The following is a 10,997-nucleotide window of genomic DNA, read 5'->3' on the forward strand; positions in this document are numbered from 1 at the left end:
TATTGATGGATGCCGGGAACGCCGGTTTGAGGAACTGGAGAGGCAGAGAGACATTTTCTAGAAGATCGTTAAAGATAAGAGGAATCAATGAGTTTTGTGAAGATGCAGATTGGGTTCATCAAAGATGAGAATCATATGTATATATAGGGTAAACAGAAAGGCTACAAATCAGGAACATTTAAGATCAAGCGATTTAAGATGGGGAGATGAAGAGTTCACCGGTGAAAAAATAGATTACGAACAGACACACAGCGCAACTCTGTAACTCAGACTTGTCTAAGACAATGATGAAAAGAACCCTAACTCATGTTAAACGAAGACAATTTACAATATGGAAAAACTATAATTGTTGTTTTTTCATATAACGTGATGAACCTCATTTTAAAATGAAACTCATAATAAACTTGTAGGCCCGGCCCACAGAGAAAACCGAAGAAGCAAAGGTTTCCTACCTTCATAAATATATATTAGTTTCGGCCATCAATGTACAAAGTATCCTTTAGTTTAGTGGTATAAATATTGGTGTTTATATCTCAATAATCCGGGTTCAAGCCACAGACTTGACATTTTTCACATTTTTTAAAAATGGAATCTACCAAAATGCTGACGTGTCGCCTCAAGAAAGAGGGAACTATACTATTATATTATAGATTTTCCACCGTTGATATTATTGTTAGGGTATTAAATTTAATAAATGATATGTACTGTTATTACCTATTGTGGTGATGTTAGCCTTGAGGGCTTCACCTGCGATGGCCATAAGATCTTTGGACAAGTTGATTCCAATGTTCCCATCTTTATCTTCTTATTCATAGACCTACATGGCATGGAAGCGTGTCTCACGTACTGGTTCATGGTTCCGAAGCGGAAACGGACTCGAAAGCGTGCGGAATCGCTCGGAAGCGTGTCGGAATCGCGGTTCCAAGAAAAACAGATATGAAAGCATGATGGAAACGATGAATCCTATTTGGAAGCGTTTAAGTTTTATATTGGAATCGTAAATAAAATAAAAAAGGAAAAATTAAATGTTTTGAGTTTTATTTCTTTAACTGAAAACCCTAGTAAAAAAAAGGAAACTGAAAAGACTAGGACAAAGTCGTCGTTCTCATCTCTTTTACACTCCTGAGTTTCTATCATTTTTCTTCTTCGTACTTTTATTTAGATTTTTATTTCTTTGTTAATTGTTATATTCTTCTTCTCCTTTACACAAACATGAGATTTGTAGTTTTATATGTATCGTTTGTAGAACCTAAAATCGACACTAAGTATTTGATAGTGATCGGGAGTTTGATCTAGGGAAAACGAATGATGTAGGCAATGATATTTTTAGAATACAACGATTTAAACAGTTTCCTGTAGATAAAAATGGACTTTATTGATGAAAAAGATCGAATACAATGAGTTGAACTAGATCTAATGATACAAATGAGATCGGTAAAGAAAAGAACTAAGATTGGGATGAAAACAAGGTCGATGTATGTGTGTAGCTCTCTCTAGGGTTTTCAACGTGTGTTTCTTCATGTCACTTCTCCTTCCTTTATAGTAAGTCGACCTCGTGATCTTCGTAACTTCTCCGCGATCTTCGAGACTGCTCTGCGATCTCCGGGATCTTGAAGTCTTCGTTTTCGAGCTCGATTGCTTGCTATGGGCTTCAGTTCCTTACGGCTCATATCTTTGATCGCGGCCCATTAATGTACTAACCGAAATTGGGTCCAACATTTGTCCCCCAGCCTTTTGGTTTACTTGGGAAACCGAAAGGGTGAAAACTAACGTTACCTGGCGGCGTCGCGATTCTCGGGAAGTGGGACATCACGTGCATCAGGTAGATTTGACTTGTCGGCCATTTTCAAATCGTATGGTCAAGATCGAGAGTTCGTGGCCGGTTAATCTTTAGTGTTTCGGGAACCATTTATATATATATATATATATATATATATATATTATACTTTACTGGATGGATCGTCTTCTTCGACACTACAATCCTTCTTTCTCTTTCATCGTCTTCCTCTTGGTACTTTCTTTTTCCTGTTCCGAATCTATGGCGCTCAAAAAATTTGGTCCTCATCTCCCGACGATCATCGAGCCGAAACATATCGAGACCCTTTACGAGCTCTGGGGAATCAATTATGCCGTTGAGATCGAAGCACCCGAAGATGGCGAAACTCCGGAGACTATGAGGCCGGGGTATTGTGGGGCCTACACGTCGCATTTCCACGACGGAGGTTTTTCATTTCCTCTTCCTCGCTTCCTTCTCGAGGCGCTCGCGGAGCTTGGGATGGATTTTGCCTAGATGACGCCTAATTTCTGGCGCTATTTCTTGACTTTGTGGATCCGAGCTAGGGCGGAGGGTCTCAGGTTCGGCCTCGAAGAATTGAAGCAGTTGTTTTCTATTAAGAGGAACAGTGGTTTCCCTGGAACAATGATTCTTGCTCTTCGGCCTGGCCGTTCTATTATAGATGGTATTCCTAACAGGGATGACCGGTGGAGGGAGAAATTTTTCATTTTTAAGATTAATCTGGCGTCGGTCGGCGACTTTGATTTTGAGACGATCCCTAGGGTGTGGTCCGACGAGATTGGTAAGTTTTTTGAGTTTCTTCTTTTTTTTGTTCTATTTCTCGAAAAGAATTTTACTCTTCGATTTATTTTGGCGTTCTCTAACTTCTCTTTGCTTATTTGTAGAACCCTTTGGTTCTGCGCCTATGACTCCCGAGCTTCGCGGGCTAATCGCCACTTTGCGGTGGGATAGCCCTCGATGGCTCGCACTCACCGTAGATCGAATTCGAGCGGCTTACGCTCTTCCGCCGGGTGAAAACCGTGCTACTCCCGTTGGTTCGGTGGTACCTGTTCGACCGGGAAAAGGTCATCGCGATAAGAGTAAGCTGATCTTCTTTTGTTTGGGAAGATTCGAATGTCTATGCGTCGCTCAATTCGCCAAATATGTTTTGTTCAAGGGCGAGTGAGAAGGAGGTGCTACCCGACCGTCCTGACGAGTCTTCCAAAGGTAGGTCGTTGGAGCGATCTCGGAAAACTCGGCATGGACCGTCCCTTAGGACGAGATCGCAGACTTAATCTCCCGGTCTTTTGGTTAGGCCGGTATCGATCGCTGTTCCCGTAGGTGGGGCTCGAAGGGCGCCGAACACTTTAACTGGTTCTGTCGGTGATCGAGCTCTCGAAGACGAGATCTATTCGATTACTCACCGACGCCGACGTCGATCTCACGAAGAGATTAACTCTGTGAGTTCGAATTCCCCAAGCTCGGAGCTTCCTCCGCCGTTACGAGCTTCTGACGAAGGTACTTCGCAGGTCGACCCGAGCGCTCGTCTCTCGGACGTGCAGAAGACCTCTTCGTGGAGATTTTTGTATGACGATGAGGTACCAATCCTTGAGAACCTTGAAGGTCTTGCTCTGATTTGGGGCAAGATCAGAGAGAAGGGATGCGAGCTTCCTCCTCTGGACGATATGCATGAGCGTGATGCTTACGTGCGGATGGCGGTCGCGAGTGCTAAGGTAATCTGTCTCGCGATTGCTTTTGATGTTCTGTCGGGTTAACTGATGATTGCCTGACCTCTGTTGTTGCTTTTTCTTAGGCTATGGAGGCGAGTAACGAATACGCCGCTTTGATGGAGAAGCGCTTGGCTGACTTTCCGAGCAAAGAGGAGGCCGGAGGTCACCTTCTCACGATTCAACAGCTTCGAGGTGAGTTGGAGACCGTTCGAGTAACAGAGAAGTAGCGTGAGGTCGAGGTTGAGGGATTGAAGGAGAAGTTGGTTGCTACCGAGGCGGAGAAGGTTGCTCTCCAGACTGACCTTGACTTGATGAAGGAAAAGCATAGGAGGGAGATTGAAGGTTGCAAGGAGACCGATCTCAAGGAACGCAGTCTTGCTCGTCGGTCTCTTGCCCAAGAGTGTGACGCGGTTCATGCCGTGGTGAAGGATAAGCTCCGGAAGAGGAAGGAAGAGACAGATACAGAAGTGCGAGCTCGTATTGAGGCTTTGACTGAGTACAGCGAAGGTGGTTTCGAGCTCGAAGAGGAGTTGGGGCGTCTTAAAGACCGGGAGATCTCGTTTGATCTTGATTATGGTGTTGCCTCGGTGTCGGAGCCTTCCCTTAGTCGTCTCGATCTTCCTGAGGTTTCTGGTGATTCGGTTGATCAAGAATGGCGCGAGGATTAACCTGTTTGCTTTGGAGTTTGTAGTTTTTGTTGTGTTTTTATTTTGTCTTTTGGTTTGTTGAAGAAACATAAATATGTCTTCAAAAAAAATGGATTATCAGGTTAATACCTTTCCTAATTGAATGTTTTGTTTAACTTTTGCATCATTGAGCTTGTTTGTTTTAACATTTAAAAGGTGTGTGTAGAACAGAGACTGATCAGGAATCTGTTTTGTTGGCCTTTATATGGCCTGATAGTGAGTCCGTCGAACGGGCTATGTTTAGAGATTGAATATTCTAAGTAAGAGAAGAAAATTAACGAATGTTTGTTCGGTTGTTTGGGCTGCGCTCGGTGTCGAGCTGCCTACGTACCCTCTTCGAGGGATCAAGCCTTTTTGTAGTTTCGTTTCTCTTTGACTGAGCTGTAGGGTAGGGTCGTTAGCCTCCCAGCCCGAAGCTTGACAGTCATGGTTGAGGTTCGAATTTTGCGTTACTTGTAATATTTCTTTAAGTTGTAGTCGTTCCAAGGTCTCATTTCTGGGAGGCCAGTTTTGCGCTTTTCTAGCTTGTAGACTCCGGTTCGGGTTTCTTTGGTGACTTTGTATGGTCCTTCCTGCTCCCGGTTCTTTCGTTCCGTCGAACACTTTTCAGAGAACTAGGTCGCCTACGGAGAAAGCGCGGTTTATTACGTTGGAGTCGTAATAACGTGCCGCGGCTTCTTGGTAATTTTGCATACGTACTGCTGCTTTTTCTCGTTGTTCCTCGATCATATCTAACTGGTGGATTAATAACTCTTCGTTGAGTTCGGCGTCTTCTGAACACATTCCTCGTCGCTGACTCGGGACCTCGATTTCGGCTGGGATTACGGCTTCAACTCCATAAGACAGCGAGAATGGTGTTTCTTGGGTTGTTGTGTGGGGGGTCGTTCTGAAAGCCCATAGGACACCGTGCATCTCTTCGTCCCACCTCTCTTTCTTGAGGTCGTGTCTTTTCTTGAGGTTGTTCATGATAGTTTTATTTGCGGCTTCGGCATGACCGTTGCATTTTGGGTACCGGGGGCTCGCGGCCTTAATTTTGATTTTCCACTTTACGCAAAAATCTTTGAATATTTTTGAGATGAATTGTGGTCCATTGTCGGTTACTGTCTCGTATGGTAAACCATGTCGGTAGATGATGTTTTTCCAAATGAAGCTGGTTACCGTCGTAGAGGTGACGTTGGAGAATGCTTCGGCTTCGATCCATTTGGTAAAATAGTCGGTTAGTACCTGGAGGAATCGTAATTGGGCTGGCCCAGAAGGTACTAGCGGGTCTACTATATCCATGGACCATTTCATAAAAGGGTATGGTGAAGATATTGTAGATAATTTCTGAGTTGGTTGGTGTATCATTGGTGCATGCCTTTGGCATTTGTCGCATTTTAATGTGAATTGCTCACTGTCGTCGGCGATCGTTGGCCAGAAGTAGCCTAGTATCTTTATCCTGATTGCTAGAGATCGCCCGCTAGAGTGGCTTCCGCATGATCATCCATGAGTTTGTTTTAGGATTGTGAATGTGTCTTTGGGCGATACCCCCAACAAATAGAGCTCGTCCAGGCTTCTTTTGTACAGTTTTTCTTCCATAATACAATAGCGCGAGCTCCGGGCTTTTATTTTTTGAGCTTCCCATCTTTCAGCGGGGAGTTCGCCATCTTTTATATATTTAACTATTGGGATTCTCCAATCTGGTCTAGCTTCGAGCTCTTTTTTGAAGGCGTTGTGTGCCTCATTGTTAGTTTCGTGGATGGCTTCTTCAGGGACGATTGTTGTGGTTGCTGTTCTTCAAGTCCTGACGCGTGACGTGCTTGGGGTTGATGGGTCGTTGGGCTCGCCGCTGGTTTCGTCGTTGAGATCCTGGCTTTCTTTTTGTGCTCTGCTTCGTGTAGTGATTACGTCGATGCGTGGGAGGCTGTCTCCTTGAAGATTGTTTCCTTTGCACGGGAGATCTATGCTAGGTTTTCTATTCCTTCTACCGGTATTATTCTTTTTACCGCTGGGTTGGAAGTCGAAGCTAGCGCAGCTAGAGCGTCGGCCGACGTGTTATCTCCTCTTGGGATTTTTGTGAGCTCGAATTTGTCGAATTGCTGAGCGATCGCTTTTAGGACTGTGAGATATGCTTCCATTCTTTCGTTTTTCGCTTCGTATTCTCCGTGGAATTGGCTTGTGACTAACTGCGAGTCACTGAAGGCGCTGATTTCCCGAGCTCCGATGCTTCGTACGAGTCGTAGGCCAGAGATCAGAGATTCGTATTCGGCTTCGTTGTTTGATGCGCTGAATCCTAGGCAAAATGATTGCTCGATCATTTCCCCTATCGGAGATTCGAATTGTATTCCGATCCCGGATCCCTGCCTCGACGAGGCCCCATCGACGTGTAATTTCCATGTTTGGGAATTCGATCTTGTGTTGTCTTCTTTCGGGACGAGTTCGATTATGAAATCAGCTAACACCTGCTCTTTCGAGCTCGTTCGCGGTTGGCATTCGATATCGTATTCGCTGAGCTCGATTGCCAATTTTGCCAATCTTCCTTATTGGCTTGGACTGTGGAGCACTGTCCGCAGGGGTTGCGATGTTATGACCGTGATTGAATGCGACTGAAAATAAGGTCTTAATTTTTGGCCGCGGTACCTATTGCTAGCGCTAGCTTTTCCATCACGGGGTACATGGTTTTGGCGTCTACCAACGATCTACTCACATTGTATATCGGTATTTGTTCTCCGCTTTCTTCGCAAATTAGCACTCCGCTTACTGCGTGTTTGGAGGTTGCCACGTACAAAAAGAGGGTCTCTCCTATGATTGGTTTGACAGAATGGGCGGCTCGCTGATATATGTCTTAAGCTCTTTTAGGGCGGAGTCACATTCGATTTTCCATTCGAATTTCTTGTTTCCTTTCAATAGCTTGTAGAAAGGGAGGCATCTGTCGGTCGACCTGGAGATGAAGCGGTTCAGCGCAGCTATTTTACCGGTCAGGCGCTGTACTTCTCGGATCGATCTCGGAGGTAAGGTATCGAGAGCGCGGCGATCTGTTTCGCGTTGGCCTCGATTCCCCTTTCGGTTACAAGGTATCCGAGGAACTCTCCGGAGGCCACTCTGAAAGTGCATTTTGTAGGGTTCAGTTTCATCCCGAACTTATTAAGAATGTTGAAACACTCTTGGGGTTATAGAACGTGGTCGTTGGCTTTTGATGACTTTACTAGCATGTCGTCTATGTAATCCTCCATCGTTCTTCCAAGTTGCGTGGAGAACATTTTATTTACTAGTCTTTGATAAGTAGCTCCGGCGTTCTTTAGTCCGAACGACATTACTTTGTAGCAATAGGTACCCCGCTCGATGATGAAGCTAGTTTTTTCCTGGTCGTCGAGGTTCATGAGGATCTGATTGTAACCAGAAAATGCATCCATGAACGAAAGTAGTTCGTGACCGCTGTGGCTTCTACCATCTGGTCGATATGTGGTAATGGGAAACTATCTTTTGAGCATGCTTTGTTGAGATCGGTGAAATCGATACACACTCTCCATTTTCCATTTTTCTTTTTTACTACGACTGGGTTTGCGAGCCAATCAGGGTATTGGACTTCGCGAATGGAACCGATTTTCAGGAGCTTGTCCACTTCGTCATTTACTGCCTTGGCTCGTTCGGGTCCTAGATTTCTTCGTTTGTGTTTGATAGGTTTAAACGTAGGGTCGATGTTTAGGTCGTGAGAGGTGATATTGATGTTGATTTCGGGCATGTCTGCCGCAGACCATGCGAATGTCTTAATATTTTGTTTGAGGAAAGATACGAGGTTGTTCCTGATGTTGACGCCTTTTTCGGAATTCTCGTCTAGGGCGACGACGCCCGATAGGTCTTTGGCGGGGTCTTTTACTTAGAGGTCGCGTGCGAGTGGGATATTCTCCTCCTTCCGCAGCATTTTTCGGAATTCGGACATGTAACAGGCTCGGGCTTGTTTTTGGCTTCCGAGTATGGTTTTCTCGCCGGTTGGAGATAAAAACCTCACGCATTGGTGATAAACCGAGGGGACCACCCTAATCTGGTGCAACCAGGGGCGCCCTATGATGGCATCGAAAGGCATAGGTTGATCGACTACGGTGAATTCTGTTTTAAGTTCCAGATCGTAAGCTTTGGTGGTTAACAATATGATCCCGAGCGAACGGACCGACTTTCCTTCATAGCTAGCGAGGGGAGTCGTTTCTCGTCTGATCGTTGGGATCGGTTGCTCGAGCGACCGTAGCATTTTTTGCGAGATGATGTCGACAGCGCTTCCGGTGTCGATAAGGATTTTCGAGAAGACGGCGCCTTCGACTTCCAATGCGATCACCAAGGCATCGTCGTGGGGCATATCGAGCTTTATATTTTCGTGCTCGTAGAAAGTCATGATTTCTCTTTTTTGTATTGTATCCTCGCAGGCGATGATGGTGGAATCGTCAATCGCTACTTGCGGAGCGCAGGACTGCTTGTCGAGAACATCGACTTTCTTGATGTGATTGGCCTCATCGATCTAAAGAGGTCGAGATCGATTGATTCGATGCAGTCGGATCGAATTGGGGTGGGATCCATAGTCACGCTTAGGAAACTTAGATCGGTTTCTTAGCAAAGATGTTTTTCGTTTATCTTCCCCACAGTCGGCCCCAAAATATAGAACGTAAAATCTACACTAAGTATTTGATAGTGATCGGGAGTTTGATCTAGGGAAGACGAATGATGTAGGCAATGATATCATTAGAACACAAAGATGTAAACAGTTTCCAGTAGGTAAAAATGGACTTTATTGATGAATAAGATCGAATACAATGAGTTGAACTAGATCGAATGATACAAATGAGATCGGTAAAGAAAGGATCTAAGATTGGGATGAAAACAAGGTCGATGTATGTGTGTAGCTCTCTCTAGGGTTTTCAACATGTCTTTCTTCATGTCCCTTCTCTTTCCTTTATAGTAAGTCAACCTTGTGATCTTCGTAACTGCTCTGCGATCTCTGGGATCTCGAAGTTTTCGTTTTCGAGCTCGATTGCTTGCTATAGGCTTCAGTTCCTTACGGTCCATATCTTTGATCGCGGCCCATTACTGTACTGACCGAAATTGGGTCCAACAATTCAATGATATTGATTGGATGGTTGCTAATGAATAAAGTTCAACTGAATTTGCATTGTGAAACTAAGGTTAAAGTTCTATTTTAGTTCATTGACATTGAACGTTTTTATTTTTAGCTGTGTTGCTTAATATTTAAGACTTTGTTGGATTTGTGTGGTTTAAAGTTTAAACACTTTTAATTTTCAGAATTTTATTTTATATGTGGGTTTATATGATATATATATACGCTTCCAACACGGATCCACTTCCTAGTTTTTTGAAAAAAATCGCTTCTACGCTTCCATACGATTCCGCTTCCGCGTTTCCGCTTCCGTTTCCATGTAACTTAGTCATAGACACAGTAGTAAGACTTGTCATCAGCAACACAGTGGGTCCGGACAAGGTGGCTAAGCTTGTACTTGGCTCGCCACCGGTCAGACCGACGGTTTGACATAAGAATTGCCACGGAGCCCATGCGGAAGAGACAATTAGGCAGCATTATTGCTCTTCCGTTCCCTTTGTAGTGATTAGGCGTTATGATCTCGGTGCTGATGATAATTGCATTCGAATTGGGATGAACCTGAAGTAGATCGCGGGCCAGTTCGACTGAAATCAGGCCCGCGTTGCAGCCTATCCCCGACAGATTAAAACTTTTAATGTTGCTCCTAAGCTTATATTTGTTGATGACCATAGCAGAGAGCGATGGGGTGGGAGAGAAAAGAGAGAAATTCACAATGAGTATATCGATGTCTTTGGGCATTATACCGGTTTTCTTGAAAAGATCATCCATAGCCGAGAAGATAACCATTTGAGCCTCACTTCTAGCCTCGTCCATGGTTGGTGTTGGAGGAATGTAATGAATAGCTGGGGGGAGACAAGTTTCTTCACCGAGACCAGAACGTTAAAGGATTCTCATTTGAAACTCAGCGCGCTTAGGCTTGTCGTTGAGGAACAAACGAGAATATTCCATGAAAGTTGCGAAGGGGACGCGGCACGTGACAGGTGGTTTGTAACAAGAGTAGTCAACGAGGTAGACGGTACGTGGCTTGGACATGAAGTAAACGGTGGAGATAAAGATAACAACGAAAGAAGAACATAGAACCTGAGCTAGGTCAAAGTGAAGTGATTTCCAAACATTAAGAATCTCTTCTGGACCCATCTGAAGAAGCTCAACGGTGATGATTGCCATGATAGGGATCAAAAGAAGACTCAAGAAGTGATTGACCAAGTATTGATAGCCGAGTTTCACATACTTGAGCTTCACCGAGGTAGAAAACTCTGGCATCGGTCCTTGAGGCATCTTGGGGAGAGAGTAATGTAAAAAAAAATATGTAAGTACACTTGTTTTGTTAACTTTTGTTACTAGGTTTATGAAGAGATGAATGAAGAAGAGAAAGGGAAGCTGAGAGCATCAGCAGTAAAGAGAGTTTGTGTACGTTTTTCAATAACAGTAAAACAATGATATTTGTTTTTATAATTATTTTTTAACAGCTCAACCAATAAATGCATTATACTTGTAGAATTATTGTGTTTGGAGTACCTTTAGAAAGAATCGTCTCTTCTTATTTGTTTTTCTCTCTCCTTCATTCTTAATATTTTTGTTTATTTAAATTATCAGAAACCACATGAAGTACTATCACTAATTATGCTCTGAAGGATGTAAAGGCAAACATGAGAAGGGTAGATGAGAAGAGTTAATGAAGAGTCTAGCGTCACCCAACACTCTCTATTTAATTTTGCTTTCGT

General features: G+C 44.0%; 1 pseudogene; it reads right to left on the reverse strand.

Moving 5' to 3' along the window:
- The window catches only part of LOC106325062, a 21,181-nt pseudogene extending 10,630 nt beyond the window's left edge, over positions 1–10,551 (reverse strand).
- Between the last annotated feature and the right edge of the window lie 446 nt (positions 10,552–10,997).

This window comes from Brassica oleracea, chromosome C2 (genome assembly GCF_000695525.1).
Source record: "Brassica oleracea var. oleracea cultivar TO1000 chromosome C2, BOL, whole genome shotgun sequence".
Lineage (NCBI taxonomy): Eukaryota > Viridiplantae > Streptophyta > Magnoliopsida > Brassicales > Brassicaceae > Brassica > Brassica oleracea.